This window comes from Lathamus discolor, chromosome 3 (assembly GCF_037157495.1).
Source record: "Lathamus discolor isolate bLatDis1 chromosome 3, bLatDis1.hap1, whole genome shotgun sequence".
Classification (NCBI taxonomy): Eukaryota; Metazoa; Chordata; class Aves; order Psittaciformes; family Psittacidae; genus Lathamus; species Lathamus discolor.
This window is the reverse complement of record NC_088886.1, coordinates 80,207,230-80,234,840: the sequence shown is the minus strand read 5'-3', so window position 1 is coordinate 80,234,840 and position 27,611 is coordinate 80,207,230. Positions and strand designations below refer to the sequence as shown.

General features: G+C 44.6%; 1 long non-coding RNA gene across 3 annotated transcripts; it reads right to left on the bottom strand.

The window, feature by feature from the left end:
- Positions 1-8,121: 8,121 nt before the first annotated feature.
- LOC136011071 (uncharacterized) lies at positions 8,122-15,036 on the bottom strand. 3 transcript variants are annotated; one of them, XR_010611183.1, is made up of 4 exons: positions 14,942-15,036; positions 11,810-11,947; positions 11,446-11,736; positions 8,122-10,930 (listed from the first exon to the last, which is right to left on the bottom strand). It is a non-coding gene; the product is annotated as an uncharacterized LOC136011071 (long non-coding RNA). The 3 variants fall into 3 exon arrangements; XR_010611182.1 differs by having other exon boundaries at positions 8,122-11,736; XR_010611184.1 differs by having other exon boundaries at positions 8,122-11,713.
- Positions 15,037-27,611: the final 12,575 nt, after the last annotated feature.

Below are 27,611 nucleotides of genomic sequence, written 5' to 3'. Positions count from 1 at the left end.
ATTAGTCACTACTACTACAAAAGCAAGGTTTCTCTGCCAGCAGCAACGCGGTGTCTCACCTCAAAGATTAATTTGCTGCACTGAAAATGTGCGTCCAAGATAATAAGTTGTGCTGCCAAATAAATGAGAGACAGAACCCTACGAATGGGATTATATCCCGGGCTAACTAGGGATCGTTTCATTTTAACAAGCTAACAAGTTCTGCTTACTCACAATATGCATTACACAACATTACACGTCGTACTTGGGTTAGAAGAGACAATAAATACCTCTAAAACCAAAACCTACTAAAAAGACATAGGAGCTTGTCAAGAAACAAAAATGCCAAATTATGGGCACGTTATCAGCCGATTGCTGCGCATTTAACTGGGGGCAGTAGGGCAACACTGCCCGGCAGGAAGAGCATTTTCCCATAGGATACTGTTTTACCGCCAGAGTTTAAACCTACACAAAGTCTTTACAACGTGTTGTGGAGCCAGCCGAAACCCAGAGTGTTGGCAGCCCGCTGTCAATGCTGGCACACACGGGAGCACAAGGGCCGGGGGGCCGGGGTTACCGGTCCCGGGACGGCAGCGCGGAAGCCGAGGAGCGCCAGCGGGCGCTCAGCCCTCGCAGCCGCCGGCCAAGGCTGCCACCTTCCGGCCTCCCTCCTCAAACCAGCTCTGACCGGCGGGGGACAAGGCCTGGAGCTAGGGAAAACGCGATTCCTGGGCAGCGTGGTTCAGAGGCACGTTTCAGGTGTGCGGAGGGGGTCTGGTCCCGCACTGCTCTGCTCCCGTCCCACCCCATCCCGGCGTGTTGTAGCACCGGGAAATGGAGGAGCAGCCGTGTGCTCATCGCCCCTCTCACCTCCCCTAGCCCGCAGCCTCAGCACCGCGGCGTCCCGGCCTGCAAAGCCCCGGCCCGCACTTTCCCAGCATGGGTCTCACTGACAGGGCAGCAGCGCTGATTTACAAGGGGGAAGGAAGGGCGAGGGACAGCCCCGGCGCTCCTGCCTGGGCAGTTTGCTCCCCCCGCTACACAAGCACGGTGCGGGCCGGGGTTATGTGGGGGGCAGGAGGGAGCGCAGGGCAAGAGCCCGAACTCCGGCGCTGACGGCTCGGGGGTGCGGGAGCGTCCGCAGCAGCCTCCGCACCCGGTGCCCGCAGCAGCGCCCGGCCCGCTGCGCTCCCGAAGGGGTTTGGTGCCCCCTGCCGGGCAGCAGCAGTAGAACTGCTCGCTCTCAGGTGAGGATAATCGGGGTAGAAGTGACCTCTTCAAGGTTTCATTGTACGGGTGACACTGTTGAGTACTCACATTGCAAGCATATTTTTACAGAGCGTTGCACCATTGCCAATACAGCCAGATACTGATAAATTCATCATTATTTGCTACTCCGTGTAGTGAAAGACATTACCCAATAACTGTGCGGTACAGCTAAAAATTCAGCATCATTTATGCCAACTACACCTAGGCAACAGGTAGAGTTACCAAGAAACAAAACAATCCAAAAACGGACTAAGTTTACAATGATTTTCACTCTAACTGGTGGAAAAGCCTGAAAATCCTTCTTCTTAAACATCACTGTCCAAATCTGTGATGTCGAATGACAGCACATGAGCCATCCTTTACACAGGTAAACCCACCAGAAGTGAATCACACAGCTCTGCCACTCTACTGTGGGTTTTCCACATGGATACACAGTGGGCTTGGAGCACTGTTACAGGCAGTAGAAGTGAAATTGCCTAAGTGTTGTTTAATGAAACTGTGGCGTTACTTCCTACGACTGTCTCCAGCTGTAGCCCAGCACTGGACACACTGAGTGTTTCTAGCTTATTTTATTCCATTTTTTTAGTATGGTGAAATTTGCTACTGCTCCTGCCTGGTCTAATGCCTGCTCTTACCCTGTGAGCGTTCACCCCCAAGTGACAAAGCACAACTGTATGATTTTATGGCTTGAAGGAACAAGAAGAACACCTTATATCTTAGAATCTAAATCTCATCCACTTCTGCCATGAGCTAGGACTATGGCAATAAACATTGCATTGTAAGAACTGGTGCTGGTTTGTTACAATTTTTTGCCCTGCCTGTGTTTACTCATTTGGTTAGTGTAGAACTTGAGGGCATTCCGTTTATTTCTGCTTCAGGATGGGGCTGATTTCAGTGCTCGCCTGTGCACCATCACGGCCCAGGTGCTACAGTGAGGTAGCTGTGGTTGTCTGGAGCTCCAGCTAGGCATGCCCAGGCTCCCTGCAGCAGCAGCTCACTTGAACATGGCATGCACTGATGCACATAAGTGTATCATTTCTGTAATCAAATTGAGTCACAGCAACCTTAGAAATACAGTGTTTTCCATTGCAGAAAACTGCCATGCTGAAAGGTCTTCATGGTACTTCTGGTATTCACTGATATGCACGCTTCTGCAGTGCTGGCTTTCCTACTCCAGGAACCCAGGAAGCACAGGGATCATAAATATGGACTAATTGCAGGCTAGCAAAGTGACCTCCCTACACTGACCAGTCTGGACACAAAGTCTTCATGTCTGGGAAGAGCATGACAAATTAACTTATAATTTATACACTGAACAGAATCCTTCCGCAGGGAACCTGAGTCACTTTAATGATTTGTGAGTTCACCATGTAGCACATCAGCAGATGGGTGCTCAGACTCCACTCAGCTTCACTGCCACGACCTAGTCAAGTCCCTGAAAATCAGAGACCCAAAAACCCCAATACACCCTCTCTAAGCTGTGATCCCTAGGGATGTGAAGTACTCCTATGTCTCCTCTGCACAGCTTGTCATCACTGGAGGGATCTAAGCTATCATGACCTCTCCACTGATTGCAGCTTGGAGGCAGGCTGTCTCTCACTCACTCACGCCCAACCAGCCTTGGCTCCTGTCTGCCAACAGAATAGCCTAGCCTTGGGTGCAACCTGTACCAGTACATCTCTGGATTTCCTGGCAGAGGGCTACTAGCAGTAGATCCAGTGCATCCAATAGATCAAAACATACCTGGCAGATCTCATCGCTTTCCCAAGGCTCTAAGGCAGGAAGTGACATCTCCACAAACTTGCCCAGCCTTCACCTCAAAAATGCTAAGCCCTTGGTTCATACTGGCTGCAACGAGGTGTAACAACACAAAGGCTTGCACTGTAGTAGTCGGTAGGGAATTCAGATTCTGATCACTTTTGGGAGCCTGCCTTAACAACCTTGTTGGGTCTTTCCCTAGGCCTCACCTCCAGGTAGCAAATAAGGCTACTTCATGTCACCCTGTTACATGCCAGTCCTCTCAGACACACTGGCTCAAGCTGCTGTTCCCTGTAAGAGTCTCTGCTCATATGGGTTTATGTCCCTGTGGTGAGCTCTCAGGATGCCTCCTGTCTGCCTCTCACACCTTCCATAGCAGTTGGTGCTCCTCTCAGCTAAAATCCCTGCAGTACCTGAAAGTAGGGACTTTCCACAGGCGCCAGCAGCTGTAGTCAGAGCTTTGGTGGACCCTATGAGAGCTGGGTACCTCTCCTTAGGTATTCAGAAGACACAAATGGAGTAGATTTGATTCCCTGATGCAAGGTCAGTCTGCAGAAACGAATAGTCAAACTCCTCCTTGCCAGAATCCCTCCATCTAATGGAGCTACGCTACAGGAGACATTTTTTCCTACAAAGATGAAGTCTTTTTCAAAAGTCCAGTTGCCCAGGTTGGACAAATCAATCTGTATTTTATGTCACTCTCGTTCCTGCTATTTTTCTTGTGTTTGGAGGTGAATTCATGCTGAAAACCACGAACACCATCAAGTTAGCCCATCAATTAAAAGCCATATCGACATGGACCTTAGAAATTGATCCCATACTGGAACCTTTTCCCAGATTTATTGAATCATGATGTTAACTTATTCCCCCTCTACCAGGGGAAATCCTGTCTTTATAGATATCTTTTCTTTTCATTCCAGTTTTGTGCCCAACCCTGCTACCCGATTCTTACTGTTTTCTCTTCTCCCCTTCACGGTGATCAAAACCCCTTTATCCATGGAAAAGTGTTTCATATGGCTTTGAAGCTAGTGTGACTAATTTAAAACACACATAGGCACCCGGGTAGGAGCACATGCGTGCATACACATGTGCCCACACTTGCATGCATGTGTGCGTACACATGAACACACAAGCACACAGGTGTGATTAAAATTCAGTCTAAGCAGAGAACTCTGTGAGCAGGAAAACGCAAGTGTTGTGCAGTGCTAGGAATCATGACACTCTGCAGCAGGCAGCGAAGCAAAGCCTTACCATAAACACCCGGAAAAACAGATGTTGAGAGGGTGTGAGCTGGAGGTTGGGAATAACAGAGCTCTTCTTCATCTTGCATAGTATAATTCTAGCCAAAACTGGCCATAGAAAGTCACAACATGGGGAGAAGCAGAAAAATGTAGCACAGTTTAGCAGACAGACTGCAGGCTAGCTGAGAACTTTTCCCAGGAAGGGAACTTCTCCCTTTGTGATTGAAATTTCAATTAATGGTAAGTAAATGATAAAGGAAGAATGTCTCCCTGATGATGTCCATGGAACAAATGCAGTAGCTCTTGTTGGCATAACACATGCTGCTTTGCTGAGAGAGAAACTGAGGGATCCTGCACTGCCTTCAAATGAGGACTTGGGTGGGCTCTGAGCCCTAACATTTCTGACAGCCTGAAGCTCTCAGAGACGTCAATAGAAACTGAAGGTGCTCAGCGTATTTATTACAGGTGCACAGAGCCCCACAGCACCAGGTCAGAAGATGACTTGCTTGACATGGAATCCTCCTGCACTGAGCAGAGAATGAGCAAAACAAAGGAATCACAAATGCCTTTATGCCTACAAAGGAATATTTGGAGAACAACGTCAGTGGTTTGCAGGGTTAGCAGTGGGAAAGTCTCGGTGAAATGTTTCGGGACCTTGGACTCCTGAATGACATTCCCGCTTCAAGGCGTCCTCTGGGAAGCTGCGCTCTGGAGCCTTACAAACTCCAAGAGCCTGCCCAAAGGTGCCTACGTTGTGAGACCTTGTCATTTGTGTAACACAGCCTGCATGATCCCCACGCTACTTGTTCAAGCACAGTTCTTGTGCTCTCCACTTCTTTCGTCCCCTGAGAGGAAGCCAGGCAGTTCACATTCTCTGTGCGGTAATCTGTCCTTTTAGGTGAACCATGAATTCAAAGAACTGGAATGCTTAAAACAGAAAATGTAACAAAGTCAGCTAAAATAGGTCAATTTCAAGATAAGTATCTGAAGATTTAGTCCACAGTAGCAAGGAACAGAGACCAGCAAAATAGATTTTCCCAGGCACTGGTTGCTCTTCATTCCTAAAGGCACCAGGAGCTGTTCGACACTCCTGTATCCCTTGTAAAATTGAGATCAGTACCATCCCACCCACTGACCCTCCACTCCTGAGAGCTTCCTGCCATCATACACCAAGGGGCACTAGCCCAAAGCACTGAAGTCGCCTGTGGCAGACAGCTTTTGGGAAGAGACTTACCAAAGCAAGGCCCCGTGGCCTAGAGAACAGCTCTTCCTCTCTCCACCTTTGTCTGCTCACCTTGGTGTCGCTAGCTTGCTGAGATCAGCTCTCCTACATCAGCTTTGCCCAAATCTCTTTGCTAGAGTTTTAAAATCACTGGAAAATTTTAAGACATCCAAGACAAACAGGCACAGAAAAAGGAACTGGAAAGGACAAACCGGTGGCATACTTGTGACAGAAGCTACGTTTTCTTCAGAAAGAGACATACATATTCCTTCCAGTTCGGTTCCTCACAGAAAGTGCTGCTGGGAATGTACCCAGCATACATACCTACACATTCTTCTCTCTCAAGTAACGACAAAGAGAACTAGCACTAGTGATGCTGAGCACTCACGTGTATTTCTCCTCATAGAGGTATAGCTCTAAAATAGGGAAAGTAATGTTGAAAATCCAAAGCATCTATATCAGTAACATGTATGCATAGAGCTCCGTGCTCAGAGAAAGACACCAGCTTTTATTAGTGACGAACAAACAGGCACATTCCTAAGGAACAAGAGTAGGTCATGAATGTAGTACCTCTGCGTGCATCTTTATAATGAAGTTAACACAGGATGGGTTAAGGACCTACAATGTGCATGCCCGGAATGTGCACATCTATCTACAACCCACGTGAAATACAGGCACCAAAACCTGTGCTCTGAAATAGACATAATTTCCTGGAAAATGGAAGCACAGTAGCAATCATTTCAAGTGTTAATCAAAGCAGTGTTTATAATTAATTTTGGTTTAAGCAAAAATACAACATTCCCAATACAACGGTTACATACAGAGCCTCAGAGTTCAAAAAGAAATGGTTTTGCCAGATCTTCCCAGCTCTGAGTTCTACCAAAGGCCACCATGAGGTCAGCTTTTGTGACGCTCTCCCTGGAGATTTTTGTTTGTCCTAGCTCTCTGGCTATGCTTTTCTGTCTTTGTTCAGTTTTTCCTCCCAGTCCCTCTCATTACATGCAATAATATATCTTCTGTCTCAGTCTGGGGCTATTGTGTAATGTTCCCTGAGCCACATCTTGGAACTAGAGTGCTCAGCTTTCTTCTTATGCCCCCAACTCCCTCCTTGCTTTGAAAATATCTCCCCCTGTCTGGAGCTGCAGGAGAGTTCACCAGTAGTTTTGTTCTTTGAAGTATTTCTGGTTCCCATCTACTTCATGTCTTCTCTGCCTGCATGACAGCAGCAGCACCTGCATTTCTGCGTGCTGCCCCTCTGCAGCTCCTTTTTGCATGTACTCAGTTCTTTGCTACTCCCAGCCAACAGGATGTTCTGTGAAGGCCCATGTACCAGCTGCTGGAGGTGTGGTGCTCCTGGGGGTAACACTGCGTGTCGTAGTAAAACTACATTTGTCAGGAAAAGAACCTGTGCTGGTCACAAAAGAATAGCAAACACACTGTTGCACATGAGAAATGAGTTATCAGACTTCCCTACTCTCTTCTGCCCTCAAACATGAGTGGCTCCATCAAGACCCTTACAAGGTGCAACTCGCAAACCACTGCTGGCTTCCACCTCGTCTAACTTCAGGTATCCACAGCATAGATGAGTCTGTCCAAATCGGCCATCACCGCTTGTTTCTTACCTGCCAGAGCGGTAACTCCAGGTCAGCTCAGCCTTGCACACACGCCCGAAGCTCAGAACTCAAGATATGCACAGATCTCTCCCAGCACCCGTGGCAGGAGCGCAGGTATTTACCGCACAACCATTACCTATCTCAGCCAGTTGCCTGCAGGCGGGGGGTCAGGTCCTGCCTCTGATCCTGACTCGGTGACACTGGACACATCCCAGCTGGGGCAGGGAAGAGGCGTGGGACGCAGCTCGCAGCCCCGGCGCAGCTCTGTGTGTGTCCGTGTGCGCCCAGCGCTTCCCCGCTGCTGCCGTGCGGATCCCGCACCGCGGGGCACCGGCCGGGCCGCGGCCCCGCTGCCCGCACTCTGCTGTTACTCGCCGCTGCCGCCAGAGGGCAGGCGAGGCAAGGACCTGCGGTCGCCTGGCGGAGCAGGGAGCTGCCCTGGGGAGGGAGGGGGTTCCCTCTTAATGTCGGATTAGCGTATGAATCCCATGGGGAAACACGCTGCTAAGAACGTGCAAGTGACCAGTGGAGAGGGGCTTCCTCCTCAGAAAGAGCGCTTAGGATGGCCAGGAACAAAGCAAACAGATAAAAGTGAGTGGACAAGCAGGAGTGCTACAGTTAGAAATGAGAGGAAAGATGCACGTTATGAGGCACCGAAGTTCCACTAAAGCATCTACAGTCTGCCTCCTGCACAATCCAGTGGCCAGGATAGGCATGTATTCTGCAGAACAGAAAGGCAGCATCCAGCACAAGCGAGGCCGAAATGCCCACACCTCAACTGCGTGTTTCAGGATTCCAACCAAAATGTAGATTTAAGAAGATTTTTCTCTCTTTATGCTCATCCCCCACGATCCTGGAAAATTCCTGAATTTTCAAGGGACCGATTGGAAAATGTCTCCTAAGGGGACTGGAAGTTTTAAACAAGTCAGCTTCACTGCTTGCAATCCAACCCCCTCCTTTCCAGTATATACTACATGGAATCTAAGCATATATTTTTTCTTATTGCCTCAACATGAAAAAATGCACAAAACAATTGTTCCTGATTTCAACATTAAAGCTTTATTCATTCCAGGACTTGGCAATAACATATAAACCTCAAGTCAATAGCCGTAAGCGAACTGCACATTTTTCTCACAGTGCATTTAATTTAAGTTCTCAAAGGTTTTAATTTTAAAAGGCTTTTTTAAAAAAAAAAAAAAGTTATATGCTGGTGTTTCTTTCACAATGTAGATGGGAAGAGTTCTCCGCATGGTCCAATGGGAATATCTGTAAGAAAGCATTAGAAACTGTATTTCCAAGCGCTTTCGCAGCTCAGTTACCAAGTTAATTTGTTTCATTGGTGCTCAACCAGCTGCAAAGCCTGAGCAGTGTGTAAGTGCATTTGCAGAGTGAGAAGTGTCATCTGTATGGTTTTAAACGTGGTGTGTAGAAATAATAAAGCTCAGTGATTATCTGAGGCAAGCTGGACGGGGGAAACTAGACAAGGAGGAACCCAGCAGCTCATCAAGCGTCCCAACCACCTCACTAAGGAGCTGTTCCCAAGGCTGAGCCATGCTTCTGGGAACAAGTAAACATGGTATACCAGTACACATGGCATACACCAGTACCGGCCCCAACTCCCTTCAGTCCCAGAGTCAGGCACACCATCAGGCAATGGTTACACCATTTTTCATGCACAATACATCCTCTGTCCCCATGTTGCTCCTCAGCAGAAGGGATGGAAGCTGCCCCTGCTCCCTCTTTAGAGCCTTCAAGAAGCAGGCTCAGCATGGGGCAAGCTAGAGAGCCTCACGATGGGGTGTAACACAAGCACAACGTTCCTCAACAGGAAAATGCTCCGGTCAGGAGGTTTAACAACAATCCCAAACATCCACTAATTTCCAATAATAGTAGCAAACATTTGCTTTATCTTCCAGTTTCATGGGAGGTTGGAGAAGTTTATTTTGATAAGGTCGAAATTTACAGGGGGAAAAGGTAGGCTTAAATCCCCAAAATGCAGCAGGTTTAGCTCTGTCCCTTTTAATCATGTGGACTGCAGGAGCTTGGCTGACACCAAATTAAGGTAAACTGAAACCAGATGGTGTAGTTGGAGAAGTTTTCTATACCGATCTTTTAAAGCAGCACAGACACACTTGAAGAGAGGTAAAACAGTGTATGTAAGGAAAGCACCACCATACTGCTACCTTTAAGGGTGAAGTTTCAAAGCACTGAGTGCTTTGATGGCTGCATGATAACAGTAACTGGCAAACACAATGTACAGTGAAAATACATTCCTTTCTCCGTTCAATTATCCTTGGACTTTTTCACTTCCCACCAGCAGGAGTCTCGCAGACATTAGGGCACAGTAAGAACTGGTAAAAGCTGTACGAATACATGGTAGGTTGTTTTTCTATCCGGAGTTCATGGAAAGTCTTCCATGGCAAGACATCATAAAGTTATTTCAGAGATATTCCTCTATCAATACCAAGTTGTCCCTATTTAATGGAAGCTTGGAAAGTACACTGTCAACTTGAATTTGTACCCACATAAAAAAACCCCAGTTTATAAACCCATAAAACTAGTAGGAATGTTTACACAATTTTAAAACATTCCAGCAAGGACTGTAGCTATTAAACAAATCAGCATGTTCCAAAACGTTTAAAGCCCAAACACTGGAGCACCAAGTTCCCAGGAGGATAATTCGCCTTCAAACTTCTTTTTCTTAAAAAAGATGCTCTTTCTTGTCAAAAAAGTCCCGGTAAAATAAAAGGTGGGGACAAAGCAGTCTCATGAGTGAGTACTGACTGTGGCACACACAGAGGGTTACAGGTCTGCAGGGTTAGACCCTAAGCAGGAATGGTGTTGGTTGTCAGGTCAGCTGAGGACTGTGATGATTACAGTTTTGCAGTAGCCCTTTTATGGGCACTTTAGACCTTCAGGTTATGGATCTGGTGAAGAATCATGGCTCCAGTGAAGTCAAAAGCACAACTTCTTCAGTGCACACAAAACAACCCTACTTCTTTTGTCTCAAAGACTGCCAGTACTCATAGAGAGAGACTATTAAAATTGCTTTCATAGTACAGCCAAAATATGCTCTAATAGGTGACGATTTTTTCTCCTTTTTTGGTAAAGTCTCTTTTGGGTAGTGTAGCAACTCAAAACCGGCCTGTGCCAGGTCTCAGACAGTGCATCCCGTTTCCAAATGATACAATTAAGTATCTCTATCTGCAGGCTGCCAAATCCCTCAACACAGAGCTGAAGATGAGGTGTCTCTCACACCATGTCCCTTTCTTCCTAATGAAGATAGTAGGAAGGCTTTCTTTGTAATGGTGAGTCCACTGGAGCCTGAAAGTCATCCCAGATCCTTTTTTCAGCCCTACTGCAGAATTAGCTGTTTAACAGGAAAAACATACCAGTTCCATTAGTGATGAGCTCGTACAAAAAGAACACACCTCAGCTTCCCTTCATGTTGTTAATAGATTTATGAATTAGGGCCTTTAAACATTTGATTATATGTATTGCCACCTTTAGTCAGCAACTAAGACTCAACATGTGTGTGAAGGTCAAGAAAGAGAACAAGAAATTATCTTCTTTAGAGGGGCTTTCATCTATCATAATGACAATCGGCATAGCAGAATTCTCTATCATCCTTCCCATCACAGAGCAATGCAGGACTAGACAGAATCGCTCTGCATCCATTTCTGTTACCAGCTCACATTAATGCTGTTACCAGATGTAATGATCTATTTTCTGGCTCTTCACATCTGTGTTCTTTCAGGGGACAGGGCACCATCCAGTTGAATTCAATAAATACATGTGGAGTACAAATGACTCAGGTGTAGGTGTGGAAAACTCTTTCCATTTGCCTCCTGAGAAAAAGGAGGATGAAAACACAAGAAAGACAGTTTAGTGTCTAAAGGTATTCTTCACTGAGTTCCCTTCACTCCCCTTTCTCTGAATCCAGGAGTCAATATGGTTATGCTGAAGAGAACATCATATAGGAGCTCCTTTTCTTCCTGTCCCTGTACACCCTATTAAACTGCCCCTCTTATTCCACCTCACCACGCATAAGAACATGGACACAAATGTGAAGGTGTCCTGTAGGAATTTACGATTACAAGTGCCAATGTATATGAAATAATAAATGGCATACATTGGTCTGATTAATGCATGCTTTGACATAACCATATATTTTCCTAAAGGCCAGTGTGGGGCTCATGCAGTGACACAGTATTTCCTTCTGATCCCCTCTGGGTACTTCAGAGCAGCTCCAGAGAAACCAGCATTTAGACATTTGGAGAGTGTACTTGGGATGGATGCTCAGGCCACAGGAGTGCAACTAGTTCTAAAACCATGGCAAAGATTGCAAACACCATGAATTCACCACACAAATGAAAATGTCCTCCTCCCCACGGGAATTCCAGAGCATATCTCCAAGCTGGAACTCTGCATGGGGGACCCATCCTGGTTGTACGTGACTTTTCACAAGAAGTAAATTCCTTCCTCTTCAGAAGCATCTTTCATATCCTTGAAGAGAAGTGGGGAAGGATGCCATTTCCACCGTTCCAGAGAGAAAAAACATGACAACAGACCCAATAGCTGTTGCAGCCCCAGTCACAAGTCTCAGGTCTGTGATGGAACCAGCAGTCTAACTAAAGAGAACAAAAAAAGGGGCCTTTCAAAGTGACTTAGTACAAAGGATAAAAAATGGAGCTTGCATAGATAGCTAAGTCCTTTGGAGCACTTACGATCTCCTCTGTCTGCAACTCTGCTTTGGAAATGCGAGCCAGCATCACAGTATGTGGGCAGACAATTCTGGGCGGCTTTCTCATGACATATCCCTGCAATCCGTCCATGGCTCAGCAGTTTCCTTGGTCATTATCCCACTGAAACGAGGCACAACAGGGAACATTGAACCATGTTCCAGATAACAAGACCCAGACGGTACGCAAACTACTCTTGTGGCAGAGAAATCCCAGGATCCAAGGCCACCAACAGAATGGGGAAAAGACAGACTGATTGTTTGGCAAGCAGAACTTGTCTGGGCTTTAATATGGAGAATACAAATCAGATTAAACATGTTCCTGTGCTGTTTACGACAGTTATAGAGCAGTGCTAGAAATGCTGTTCAGTGTCCATGTAAGAACCTCCATCATGGATACATTTGACATCAGACTAGCAGCATAGGGACTTTTAATACAGAATTTTGCTCCTTAGTGGAGACACAGTCAAATAGGGCGAGTCCTCAGCTCTCTAAGACTCCATACAGATTGTCTCAGATCTCTCCCACATCTGGTGAGCGTAACAACCTCTACCTTTCTGACTTGGGATCTCCAGGTGGAAGTACAGCCACACACAGCCCACAGCCTTGCAGGCATGAATGGGGTAGCTGTTACAATTCCACATCTGAGCTCAGCTTGAGTATTCACTCAGCCTTGCTCCATCTACCCTTGCAGGGAAGGTGTATGCATTTGTTATAACTCATGTACCGAACCTATAAATCTTGTGCAATGTGAATGAAATTAAACGGGACCGGGCAAGAGCTAATATTAGCTGGCTCTCAACTACCCAATACTTTAATAATAATCCATTTAACAGGCAGTGTTTTCATTTAAACATGCAACATAAATAGAATGTCAGCTAATGTTACTAAATGACAAAAATGTGATTTCTGTAACTTCAAAAATCTCAAGCACTTTAAAGCCATAAAATACATGTCTAAAGCCCTCAGTTCTCACAAACCCCGCACATTTTTAAAAGCTATAAAAAGCACATATTTCATCACAACAGCAATGGTATTTGCACACAATTCTATCAAAACTCAATGCTACATATTTCCTTTGCTGTGAAACACAAGTAAACTCTTTCTCAAGAAGCAGCAACTATTAGCACTTTCTGAAAAATCACCGGTCAGAAGATATCACATCTCTAAAATCAACTGGTCAGAACTGAAGTTATAAGTCAGTGGTAACAGTCTTATGTCTGAAGGATATGTTTAAGCTTTGTGAAGCTTGGTGGATAAAGAACTGGCTGAATGGCTGCATGCAAGGAGCTGTGCTCAATGGCTCAATGTCTGGCTGGAGACCAGTAATGAATGGTGTCCCTCAGGGATCGGTGTTGGGACCAGTCTTGTTTAACATCTTCTGATGATGATCATGTTGCTGACATGGACAGTGGGATTGAGTGCGCCCTCAGCAAGTTTGCCGATGACACCAAGCTGTGTGGTTCGGTTGATACCCTGGAGGGAAGGGATGCCATCCAGAGGGACCTTGACACGCTTGTGAGGTGGGCTGATGCCAACCTTATGAAGTTCAACCACGACAAGTGCAAGGTCCTACACCTGGGTCGGAGCAATCCCAGGCACAGCTACAGGTTGGGCAGAGAAGAGATTCAGAGCGGCCCTGCAGAGAAGGACTTGGGGGTGCTGGTCGATGAGAAAATGAACATGAGCCGGCAGTGTGCACTCGCAGCCCAGAAAGCCAACCGTATCCTGGGGTGCATCAAAAGGAGCGTGACCAGCAGGTCGAAGGAGGTGATCCTGCGCCTCTACTCTGCTCTTGTGAGACCTCACCTGGAGCATTGTGTGCAGTTCTGGTGTCCTCAACATAAAAAGGACATGGAACTGTTGGAACAAGTCCAGAGGAGGGCCACGAGGATGATCAGGGGACTGGAGCACCTCCCGTATGAAGACAGGCTGAGGAAGTTGGGGCTATTAAGCCTGGAGAAGAGAAGGCTGAGTGGAGACCTCATAGCAGCCTTCCAGAATCTGAAGGGGGGCTATAGGGATGCTGGGGAGGGACTCTTCATCAGGGATTGTAGTGACAGGACAACGGGTAACTGGTTAAAACTTAAACAGGGGAAGTTTAGATTGGATACAAGGAAGAAAATCTTTCCTGTCAGGGTGGTGAGGCACAGGAATGGGTTGCCCAGGGAGGTTGTGAATGCTCCATCCCTGGCAGTGTTCATGCCCAGGTTGGACAAAACCTTGGGTGACATGGTTTAGTGTGAGGTGTCCCTGCCCATGGCAGGGGGGTTGGACCTAGATGAACTTAAGGTCCTTTCCAACCCTAACTATTCTATGATTCTATGAAGTTAGAAGTCCTTCACTTGATCTCCCTTGTTTGTTTTCTGTAAGTGACATAATGGGGACCACACTGGCACTTTAGCAGCTATAATTATTTGGTTTGGCATTATTAACCTACCCCTACTTCGTTCCAGTTCAAAGCTGTCCTGGAGTTTGTTTCAGCTTTCCTTTCTGACCCACAAAAGAGCAAGATATTTCCTCTATACACCTAGCTGCCAAGATCCAAATCTGTAGTTTCTGTGTTTCCCTGGTAACAGCTGGTGATGTCATAAATTTACTAAGTGGTAGAGGGAGACGTTATGCTCTGTGCAGCCGTGCAAGCCTGCAAGAGAACAGCTCGCTGGCTCTCTGCCTGGCTGCCAACACCATTCACCTTCTCTGCTTGCCCAGATCTGGATCTGGATCAGTTCTGAGAGTTCCTCAGAAAGCTGGAATCCTTCTTGGCAATGGGAGCAGGAGGTGTACATGTTATTTCTACTGTCTCAATCTTGAATGGTTTGTGAGCTCAGTATGCTGAGAATAGTTTCCTAAGCAAGGTTTGTATCTGAAGTGGCACTCTGAGATTTCTGTTTGTCACCGACATAGCTGTCAACCTGCTCAGAACTGGCAACAAGCTCTGCTTCCACACACATCACTGCTGCTAGCAGAGACTGGTGAGCTCCTCTGAAGGTCCATACCAGAGGTTGGCAACTGGCTCATGATCAGCCTGGGCTACTTTGTCCTGTGCTACGTCATACTGGAATATGTTGGGACATGGGTGAACAAAGAGGGCAGGTGTAATGCCCTGATTTCTTACCTGTAGAATGATATCCAGAAAACATGCACATTCCCAGGAGAATCCAGACACACAAATGTACTACACCACTGGAAGTTTCACTCTGTTTCACATCAGTGACCTGCAAACATTATAGCATATGCATGAAAGAATAAAAGCTTTCCCATCATTAAATACTAGAAGATAAAATAAACAATCATGGAATTAGATTCATAAAAACATCTATTGTTTGTGTGCTGCAGTCATTCAAGTCCTAGCATATCAGGCAATGGAACTGGTGTTCCAGTCCAGAGTTAACGTCTCACAACTACACTGAAAAGAAATAGGTCTGTGTATTATTATTCCAGCTTAAGCAAAAAGCTATTATTCTAATTCAGGACATTTCCCTTTGAGGAAGAGGCCAAGGGAAGAGAAAGAATTATGTATGTTACAGAGCTATCAGCATGATTTGAATCTGATTTATCTAATGATTTCAAAGCAAGATCCTTCTTGACACAGCCGGATCGCAAGAGTTGCAGGAAAAAGAAAAAGATAAAGATAAGCAGCAAGATAATGAGAGTTTTCCCTCTCCATTTCATTGTTCAGATCCAGTTTTGACAACTGACAGCAGAATAATTTCTCACAAACTCTTGTCATAGGAAACATCTCAGGGAAGATCAAAGAACAGCACCTTGTCTGCATTGCCTATTCCTTTAAGTTGGTCTAAGGATTTTTGGAAAGGCTCTCCATCTGACAGCGGGTGCCTCTTCTTTACCTCTTCCTTCTTCCCCTCAACTGACCAAATAATAAATTTGCTTGGAATTCCATCAGAACCAAAAATTAATAAAGTAAAATTACTTTGAGAGCTAGGACCCCAGTAATTTCCCTTTCTTTTTAATATGGCTTTAGCCTAGAGCAAAGGTCTTGCATGAACCAGAAGAAAAACAAAACAAAACAAAAAACCCCACAAAACCCAAAGTCCCTAGACAAATAAGAGGAATTCAGAGCACAGTGATATACTCTACAGCACTCCCTACAGAAGATGCCTGGGAAGAATATTACTGCTAAAAAAGCAATCATCTTCACTACTGATGCACGGTGAGGAAAAGAAAGCTCTAGGCTGAAATTGGTATTAAGCTTATTTTATTAATTTCTGTTATTAAATCACAAAACCTTTGAAATCATTAAGAGGCCAAACTGGGCGGCTGAGGCCAATTATTCAGGAAAACATACTATGGGAGAGGGGGCCTCTTCTGAATATTAGAAAGAAACACAGGGAACTGCCCAGCTTTGGTCTCCTGGGGATATGGAAGTATTGTTGGTATTTTAGCATTTTCAGCAGCAATGGCTAATGGCCATCTCTAAACAGAAAGCAATTAAGGTTTTAAAGGCCCACCAAAACATTTTGTTAGCTTCTATAATAAACATCAGAGTACCTGGACCTCAGGCCCAAGAGTCAAATAAATATATAATGATTTCATTTACTATAAGCAAGAGTGAATTATATCTGTTAATAGAGCATTAAGAGCAATAAAGCATGAAGTGCATCCCATGCTATGCTTAGAACTAAATAATGGCATATTTTAACATCAAGTGTCCTTGCAAGAGGTTAATGAAGTCAGGTTGTGTTTATCAAAATAGTTGCCAAGTTAATCTTTAACAGTCTGATATTGGTGGCACTGAGTGCAAGAATAAGGAGTCACATAACATCAAATAACTAAGGCATATTAGTTGTAGCATAAGATGTGTAAGCAATGCATACAATCTACAAGCACATATGTGTATTTTATGATTTGAAGATGATTCTGGCATGCCTAACAGTTTACAGGGAAGACAAGCTATTTTTGTAGGATCTCTGTAACCAGTTTATCCTTCTTGCTTCCACCAAGCACAGGAGATTTTAATTATAAGACAGTTGAGAGTATTACCCTTCAGGAGATCACACAGAATACTTGCATGATTTTTGTATAAGCTTAAACCCCGTGGCTTTTCTTGTGCAAAAGGCAAGATTTCCACTAATAATGGCAACTGATATCATGGCTTTTTAGAAGGACAAGCCTATATAAACACACACACACACACACACCCCAGATATTAAACTGTGCTGCCTTTACCTTTATGTAACAGGTAACGGCTTGATAGATAGGGCTGAAAAAAGAGGGTCCATCTTTCTTCTCAGCTAAAACATTTGCAGAATGTGCAGAATACAAACGTGCTCTCCAATGGCCACAGAGCTGTCAGTAGCATTTCTACTTTGGTGGCCACTTATTTTTTACTGTTCTGAATTAGGAATTTTAAAGCTTCACTGGTACTCAACAAAAAGGAGAACATTGTTCTGTCCCAAAGAATGGTGAGAAGTGGATGGAAGCCCACTGAAAAATACCATCTTGGAGAAGTTCTGAATTGGTCTCGTGAGATTTCTGAAGTGAGAGATGCTTCAGATATTCTCTAAACCAAGAGATAAGTGCCAGATGCGCTTAAAGTTCGAGTTTCCTCATTTGTGTGTTTTTCTTCAGTAAACAGTGTCCCTGTCATTGTAATCCAGGACTTAACTCTTTGCACTGCTAGCATAAATTGGTTCTTTTCACGCCTTGTGCCTGTGACAAAATATCCTGCTCTCCAGAAGCACCTATTCCATACAAAGAAGTCCCATTAGCACAATCAAATGCTGGGATATGAATGGAAATCCGTTCCTGAAGAGGCAGAGGTTGAAGTTTCACCATTCCGATTGGAAGCCTCATATCATCACAAGACCTTTACTCAAAAGAGACTTTGTGATCACTCTTTAATGGGCCTGTCTCTATTTTCCCTTTCTCCCATCTTTTATCTGTCATATATCATGGTTCTTGATGCCGAGACTATTCTGTCAGACATACAATTACCCCCTCGTCTGTGGACAAGCATGTGCATTCAACAGCTTAAAGAGCTTCAAAGCTCTTACCTTGCAAGTAACCCCAGATCTTGCTGCTATGTAGATCAATAGCCAAGCTCACACAGGCAGGCAGGATGAGGCTCTCCATCCTTCAGTGATCTATAAAGGACCTTTGCTGTAAATCTCGTTCATACTCTCTCTCATTTGAAATGGCTTTAGCCAGGGGCAACTCTAGAGTACACTGTAATGTTTTGACCTCAAAAAAAGCCTTCCTACTACAATGCCAACCCGTTCATGAGCTTACACAGCAACTGAGCAGGCTCTAGATCATGATGTAGTTACAAAAAAAGGCTGACTAAAGATTGCGTAGTTCTTAGCACAAACATTTCTTCTTTATTGTGCTCCCAGCAGTGGTATCCACATCCAGCAGAATAGCTTTCAGAGCAGTTGACAGCTGGATCTGAGAGTCAGCATACTTCTCATTTCTGTCCAATATTGTATAAACTCTGCTGGGATCAACACTGTAAATCCCCCTGACAGAAACTGAACCCATAACATTAAAAACCCCATCTGATTTGTTATATACCTTTCAGTGAAAGCCACACAATTGCAGGTACCTATGCTCCAAAGCAGTTAGATACGTGCTGAAGATGTGCAGGAAGTCTAGGGTCTTTGGCTCCAGTGATCAGATTCAGTTGCTCTCAGTGCTATGTTACAGAAGCTAACCTTGAAGAACATCTGATGCTTATAATGAAGATATTAATGAGGGAAATCTTTAAACAACCAAAATCAAAGTACAGTTAAACCTCACTAATTCTCCTGTGTCTGGGAAACTTAAATTTGTTAACTATCAAATAAATGAGTTGCAATGGGAGCTTGTACTTTACCATGCACTAATAAATGATTTTTATAAGGTCATATTAAGCCTTCCTGAATCATCAAGCATTCACAGCCACAAGAACATTAATAAACATGACTCTGTGTTTATATGTGTATATAAATCTATGTGTGTGGGTGTATTGATATACACAGTAACATATATTCATTACTTTAAAACTTGGTACTCTTAGCTTAGAAAATCTCCAATCTGAAACCTCAAGAGTGGAACAAGAAGAGCTTTTTGCACAGAGTAGAATATATTAGCAGTTGTCTGCTGTAGTGTTATTCAGACTCCAGAAGAGACACTTGACAAAGCCAAATAGGGAAATGTCAGTAAAGACATAAAGTAAAGCAGGGCACTGTTGCTGCTTGGGGGAAGAGTGGCTTTCAGCACTAATTGGCGCTAACTTCCAGCCTTAAGTCTCTGCGAGGAGAAGCCACCTCTCAGCTATTTCATTTTTAAGTGCTGGTATACATTTTCCCTCGCAATCTCAGAATTTAACTTCATCAGCTCCTTCACCTTCTTTAAATCATAAGGAAGTTTAAAAAAGAACAGCATCAATAACAACCATATTCTTGCCTCTTTTGATTAGGAAAATGTCGCCATCAACAGCTAAGAATATCAGGTAGATTTAACACTTCTTTTAACTGGAGACCTCAAAAGGCCACACATGTGCCAAAATAAGTCTCACAGACACTTCTGGTAGTGAGGGGCTGAGCAGACTGTGGGCAGAACTAGCACCAGTACTTTTGTGTGCAACAAAACATCTCTCAGGAGCCCACAGGAATATTATGCCTCAAGGATATGATTGTGCTGAATGAGATACAGTCAAGATCTGTGATAAATCTGTAACACTGGCCAAATGAAATAAATTGATAATATATTCATTGTTGACTCTTGCTTTATTTTTAGGTTGCTGGTACTACTGTAGAAGAGTCTATTTAAAATAAGAAATAAAATGTCTGAGCAACAATGTAATCCTGTAATGAAAAAAACCCCAAAGCAGAGCAGGAGATTGAAAGATTGCAGAGTGATAGCTTTGATCAGATTGCCAGCAATTTGACATTAATATATTCTTAACTATAATATAAAAACCCCTCATCGCACACACACCAAAACGTCTTACTAGAGATATGTCTAATTATGACAGCATCCCGTGTCTGACAGAGGCAAATTTCATCCTCACGTTTCACATACAATGAGGTTGAGGAGGAAAAAAAGTCAAAGGAAGAAAAAGAGAAGGAAAGCAGCAGGTACATTTAGTGTTCCCTTTACCAACATAAAGCTTAGCTTATTTATTTGTAGCTTTTGGCTTTCAGCCTCTCTTGCTAAGCTGATTGAATTCTTCAGGAAATGATGCATGAGGGGAGGTTTCCAGCCAGTTCTGTTGAGGAACTGAAGATTCCCAGGAGGGTGATGATAAGCTGAAATGATGGCTATGATAGGAGACACTGCAGATACAGATAGGAAGAACAAACCAGCTTCAGCTAAGCACATCCAAAACGCACAAGCCTGAAAGTGCATTTAGAAACTATCAGCCTGGAAAGATGCCTGCTTCAGCAGAAATGACTCGTCAGGGGCAAGCAACCACTTTAGGACTTTTTAATCAGCATTTCCCAACTGCTGCACTGTAGGCATTTCCCCTGGCAGCACCATTCACTTGGCTGCCCACATGCCTGATTATAATGGTTGTCTCTTGGCCATATTACTTGTTACTTTTATAAGTCAGCAGCCTTCCAGCTCCATGACGTATGTAGCCCACAGGCATATACTTTTAACATATGCTGCATATTGTCCTTTACACTATTCCTATTAAGCCAACACAAAATGAAGAGATAGGGACTGTTTTGTCCTCTAAGCAGTCAGTATATCCAAGAGCAAGAACAGAAAATCTCCCAGTGTTGCAAGCCTGGCTTGAAGGATTAGGAACAGTAAGGCTTAAACGTTGCCAGGTGTCGAACCAGGCCCTCATACTGGCTATTGTTGCCTTGACTTTTCCTTGTAAATTACCTTTCTTTTAACATACTTTCTCCTTTCAAATAAAGAAGTGTCACAGAGTACTCTTGTAAAACTCATTCTGAATAAATACTCAATGACACTTTCAATTAGATCACATCAATGTCGAGCCCATGAGACTTACCAGAATGCAAAGTACAGATGTAAGAGTTACATGAGCTATTCCTGATTTTTACCCATTTAAGTGGCAATTTAATCAGAACAGCATTTTTACTGCAGACCAGGATCAAAGACTTGAATGTTTTACCTGGCTGGCTAGAGAAATTTTATCATTCCCTTGGTCATTCATGGTCCATTTTGAATTCACGGTTCAGCAATGAGACTTGTGTTCTGCTGGGTACCAGAAATAAGCATTTGGTTGTGCAAAATCTCCTTGTTACTTCTTCAGTGGGTTGCACAGAAAGCTGCTAATCCCACCATCCAGGATTTCTTGCATTCTTAGCTTCAGGTTAAGCAACTATAAAGATCTGTGGTTAATAGAAATGAGAAGTAGAAGTAGTTAGGTAGTCAACTCTAGCTTTTTCTAACTGGTATGTACATCACACATACATGTACCCACACAACAGAAGCTGCTACATTCAAAACATAGATGACCCAGTGAGTCATAACCATGTTCTAAAAGGTTTAAAATAGAACTATCATTTCCCGAAACAGCAGGTCATGAAGCATTAATTTGTGTTGGGCTTTAAGTGGGACCTGAGTAACCTGACTTTCATGCAAGCGTGTGTTCCAAAACAGTCTGGGCTCATGGAGCTGGTGGTTCTCCACTCATATCTATGCATAGACAGCACATGGAACAAAGCAGTATGTAGAAGGGAAAATCAGGGATGGCAGTCTGATCTAAAAAAGCTTTAGCAGAAAATAAGATTTGCTCTCCTATCAATCCAACCACCTTCCCCAAAAGGTGTTCACTGTGATTTTCCATTGCATGATAAGGGGCTGTTTCATTCCAGACAGAACAGTGAGCACAGGCCCAGCATTACTTATGAGAGTCAGTCTAGCAAAAATGGAGGAGAAAAAGAGACTTTCAATCACTGTCTTGGGTTTTTTTTAGCAACTTCAGAAGTGCTGGGAACAAAAGGTCCAGCCTGGCTGTACAACTGTAAAACTGGAAAGCAGTTTATGACTGTCTGCTCTCATCAGGAGCTCAGAATCTCCTCTTGAAGGGCTAAAGTCTTCTAAGTGCTGGTGACAAGCAGCTCTTTTTCCGAAGTCTCTTGGCACTCTTTGCTTCCTATTTGAACCCGGGATGAATGCCAGGCTGTTCCTGAAGTTTTCAGACCTGCAGACCATTTGTCAAATCTCTAAACCAGAGTACGGCCGCAGTGCAGAGAAGCAGTGTAAATTTAGCCCATGCTGAGTCCCACGGCTGGATTGCTCTGTGATATCCAGCACACTTCATTTAAAACTAGCTCAGGAACCTCCACTGCAATACAGGCACACTCACCAGGCTTTGTACCAAATGCACAATGCCTCTTTAAAGGGGAGTCTTGTGCTTTTGACAAAAAGGTCATAAAACAGGAGTCATAGCAGTCCTTTGTGTTCCCTGCAGACCGAGACTTTAGTGCATTAATCTTTCATAGTAGCTGAAATGGGTATTACAGTGGTGGTGTTTGGAAAACTGGACACCACATGCACATCGGGGCACCCTGAAGGCCAGGAAGAGCAGGGGCTTCCCAGGGAGAGCAGAAAAGGGCTGCACAGCCAAGGCCTCTCCTAACTCCCCAACCAGGGGCCAGGAGAGCCTGGGGGCATTCCCAGACATCAGGCAACTCCCTGGGAATGGGGGTGGAATAGGCCAGTACAGGACATAACCCCATGGGTGGGGGTCAGGTTCAAGCCTGGTGCAGAGAACCAGGATCAGACACAGCCCAGGGCTGGCCAGGCAGGACCTTAGGGATGGAAATGTGTTGAGGCCAGGCCAGGATGTCAGCATGCAGATCAGCACAGGCTTGGTAGAGCCATGGCCAGGCAAGGCATGGCTGCGGCAGAGCTGGAGATCAGCCTCCTATGGCACCACTGGGGCTGAAGAGGGGTCCTGTGCCATGGGCAGGGGCGAGGAGAGGCTGGGCAGGGACAGTTGAGGGCCCATATTAGTGCCCATGGTCCTGACAAAAAGTGACACCATATGCTGCTGGGGCTGTCAGAGGAAGGACCATGCAGCTGCCGGACACTTGACTGTATTCATATTGGAAAGTTTTAAAACACAATGAAGAAAGAATACACATAACTCTCCAGCAGGAAATGAAGAGGCATTCTGGTTTGGGTTTTTTTTTTTTGCACTTGGCAGGCAGAGGGCATACTCGGCCTAGACCTAAATATAGCCTCCTGTCTGCTTAGGGACTATTTATTATCTCCTGACACTGGTGCACGCAACATTTATTTAACATTCAGCAGATGCAGTATTCATATGAACCCATACAACCTGCTCCAGAGGAACCAGCAGTGATCTTAAGAAGCTTTCAGTGTGCTGGGGGTGGAGGACCAGCCAGCAGCACCATGGCAGTCATTCGTTTTCTATCAAGGAACTGGGGTTCTCCCCCAAACACCTGAGGCTGGTACTGGGAGTTGGGAAATAAGATGGTCAGAACCGATTGAGGCAATTCCACCGGGAATGACTGATCAAGGTTTTCCACCTGACTGATCTTTCCAATAGAAAGTCACAGGCTGCTTCCCTCCAAAATCACTTTTATCGGTCAGCACAGTCAGACCCGCGTCTCTCTGCCCAACTGCCTCTAATCCACTTGCAGTTTCGTTTCTGTTTCTAGGAACAGAAGACGTATGTATGGAATGTATACAGAGACAACAGAGACTCTGTTGACAGTGATTAAATTAGCAGCTTTAATCTCATTGTATTCATCAAACAAGTTTCATTCTATATTAAATAGTTCAGTCCATATATCCTAGTTTAATAACTATTGATCTGATAGAAATCTGACGGAACTTTAACTATCAGAACTGACCTATTTCATACAGATTTTGTCCATTTGCTGGCAAAACTTGTTACTGAATGCAGTGAGTCAATTTAAATACACACTGTATGTGGCACACAGGCATTACTCAACTCAGTATTTACTAATATCCCTTCTTTCTTTGCAATATCAAGTTTTTCTATAACAAGACACACTGTTAAAGATGAGCTGCACACCTGAGTCCCAGGGGTGGGAAGAGTGCCACAGATGATGGGGTCCCTATGGGTTTATGAGTGCCTCAGCAGGTAGGGTCCCTGGCAACTCCAAATGCCTCAGTCCTGGGACTCTCCATGTGTCACAGCAGTACCCAGTTGCCAGGGCCCTCAGCTTCCCCAGACATCAGGGTCCTTGTCTCCAGGACATGGTGGTGATGCCGGAGGTACTGACCCAGCTGTGGCTGCACTCGCTGTTGCAGGATGAGCCCTGCCTCAACATCATCTTTGCATGGCCAAGATGAGCACAGGGACATGGTGAGGTTGGGAGGACACTGGGGAGATGGAAAGGGATAGGGACACATGGTGTCTATAGGATCCCTGGGTGCTTTGGTCCTTTCCAAATCACCACAACCCTAAAAGAAGTAGTGTTCCAGGAGAGGCTGATGAGTGAGTGCCCAGAGGTTTCAAGGGACTGCTAAATATCCGAGGTAATGGAAGAGGAGAAGAAAGATCAGCATGTTGAGAGCACAGTTGTAGGAGAGTGTACTAGGGACAGCTTGTGTCTTAACAGAAAATTGTCTTTTGTAATGCCTGGTGCCAAAGGAGGCACCATTCCAAATTAAAATAGAGAAGTCTGCTGGACTGACCTGAAACCAGTGCTCACAGCCAACACCCTCCAAATGAAGGAGTCCTCATTGGCACTGGGGCACCTCAGAGGTGAAACAGTATCCACTCACTTGAAAAACAGATCTCACCAAGACACTGAGGACAGGCTTTCCAGGCAACTGCCCCAGCTTTGAAGGCTGTGTTAGGAAGCTGGAGCCAGACCAGTCGCCATGGGATGTTCCTGCCAGGTCTCAATATTCATCCACAGGAGTCCAGAGAAGGAAAAGGCACAACTGTCAGGACACGAAGCTGTATTTCTTTAGTAGCAAGAGTGTGGGCAACTCAGAATTACACAATGTGTTTATCAAGAGAGCATCTGAAAGTCCCAACACAGTAAATCCCCCTGTCATTGAAGCCTGGGAGACCATCACTGATCTTATCAAAGCCAAAATTTCTCACAGGGTATCAAACACTATTGAAAGAAGAGGACGACTGCAAATCCTATGGACATTTTGCTCTTCAGGAAAGAAAGAAATGTGAGAAGTAAATGCTTCATTTAATGCTTAGGAAGATAAAAACCCCAAAGCCTTTATCTCTTAGTTTTAAGAACATGAATATGAACCTAGTTCTCAGAAAACACCTGCGTCAATTACTTCCTCTGTATAAAACTGTGCTTCCTGCAGATGTGTGTTCCAATTCAGAGCACAAAGAGAACAGGCAAGGCAGGTACTTGGACAATAAATTAGACAAAGAGATGCATTCTGTGGAGAAAACAGGAAAACTCTTCAACTCTTAGCACGTCAATACACTTGTTAAGAAAAGAATCATGACTATTTACACAAGCACTCCTTCAATACCTGAAAACATACCTAAAGATGTGCAGGTCTTACTCTTCAAAGAACACTTTTTATGCCAAGAACATCAGCTATAAACACAGTTACAAAAGAGCACTAAGCACTGAAAAGTCTTGTGCTACTGGTGAAACTGAAGCAACATATAGACCTCTGATAGTTCAGCCAGCTGCACAAACCTCCTCTCAATCAAGTCTGCAGACACTCCTTCAAAAGCCCTACCTAGCTATATTTTCAATCAGGTGGCTGCCTTTTGCTAGCCAAAAATTAAATTCCTGGGTGTTTTTAGTGCAAACACACTTCCGACATCAGCACTGGATGTCAGTTTGGAAAGTGCATGCGCACTTTTCGTATTCCACCCAATACCTTCAAGATGGTCCTCTTCCAGGAAAAATGTTCTGTCCCTCAGAGCAACACTATAAATAGGGAGAGGAAATTCAGCTGTGCTGTTTCACTTTACCCCGTGCTCTGTTTCAGCAGCAGCACATACTGGGTGAGATTCAAAGTGTTTGACTGGGGTCCGCTCCCAGTCTGCACAGAACTGTTATGGAAGTAGCTCTGCCTGTTGCTGCTGAGCAGCAGGCCCACTGTTCACTGAGCCGTGTTCACTGCTGGCTGGCACTCATGAATCACGCTCAGCCAGTCCTTGTTTTCTGTTTGTCCAGGTAGCAGATGTGTCTGGACTTCACATTGCTGAGTTCGCGTCAAACTGGCTACAACAGACTGGAATGACTGCTGTCTAAATGCACAGACTGCACCATGGCACGTGCCTTCTCATCCACTTCCCCTTCCGTTTCAGATCACAACACATATCCATAGTAACTGTAGCTCCTGCTTACAAGAAAACAGTGACATTAGGAAACGTCTAGAATCTCCTTCCATAGTTTGGCATCAAAACATAAGATGTAGATCCAGTGCCTCTCAGTTCCCTGGGAACTATGACCACTCCTTCCATGGTCTTCTCCAGAGACCCCAGGGCAGTAGAGCGCCATTGTTACCCTAAACACACAGCAGCAATAAATCACAGCACTTGACTGTGAGAGCCATTTCCTACTTGAAGAAGGATCAGTGTGACGTAGAAAAGATATGACAGTAGAAGGAAGACAGTGTAGGAGAGTTAGTTCATTATACAGGAGCAAGATACAAAATAGCAAGCAGCTTGCATTTCATATGGGCAGAAAGGTGAGGTCTAGGGGAGAGAAAATTGATGTGTTGGAACAGCATGTTTCAGCAAAGCGCAAAGCTAAATGTGGCACAGACATGCTATTCACCCACAACTCTAAACCTACAGAGGAAGCATACGCCTGTCAACATTTTGAGTTATAATAGAATTAGCTTCACATTACAGCAACGCCAAAAAAGGCTTAAAAAGAGGACCCTGAAATGGCAGAGAAAAATGAAGGCAATGAAAGGGCTTGTTGTGCCCTGCTGATCCTGGCTGGCAGGTACTGAGAACAAAAAGATTAGAGGGGCTGTATGTTGTAAGAGAGTCTGTCACTGCCTGATACATGTGTATGTTTGCAAACACAACTGATTCTTTGGAGTGACAGCAGAGTGAGGTTAGAGTGACACATACCTCGCAAGAGAGACTCTTTTGGATTTGCTGTTTGACTGGCCATCAAAATATGCACTGGGCCTTTTTCTATTCCTTTATTTAAACTATTGCTCAGACACTTCATCTATGGTTAGTTTGTAAATGAAGGTCTGGCTTCTTTCCCAAGGATACTGCCTGTGATCAAAGGAATGAGAAATTCTAGTTCTGGAAAGAAACACAAACAGGGATGCTCCAAGACATCCTACTAGAACATATGTCGTCTTCTGTAAAGTTGCAGTGATTATATTCAAGACAGAGGTTGTAGAGAAGCTATGTGTCTTATTAAACCAGCTGATATAGTGGGGAAGCAACAGATTTTTCCCAGCCTTCTTGTGTGTTTGAGAGCCTCTCTTTGTTTTTTTTCCCCAAGACTATGCAATTTTGTCTTTTTGTTACTCTACAAAGCTAACTAGATCATGCTAGGTACAAGAATGCTACTGAATCATGGCAAATTTTCTGTGAAAAGACACCGCAGACATTAAAATAAAGAAGTCCCCTAAAAATATTTTATGTTTTTGTGCTGGTTTTGGATCAAGCCATGAGGGCTCAGCACAGATGATCTAAGTTCAGCTGAGAAAAAGGAGTCAACGATAAAAATGCAATCCTTAGGTGCATGAGTTCAGGTAGGAGACAAAGAAGTACCAATTACATGCCACGCAGCTATAAAATGGTGTAATTTCGGGTGGCGGGGGGTCCCCAAAAATTGGAATATTCAGCTTTGATATCCAAAGGATGAAGTCATCGCTCTTGAGAGATTTTAGCTTCA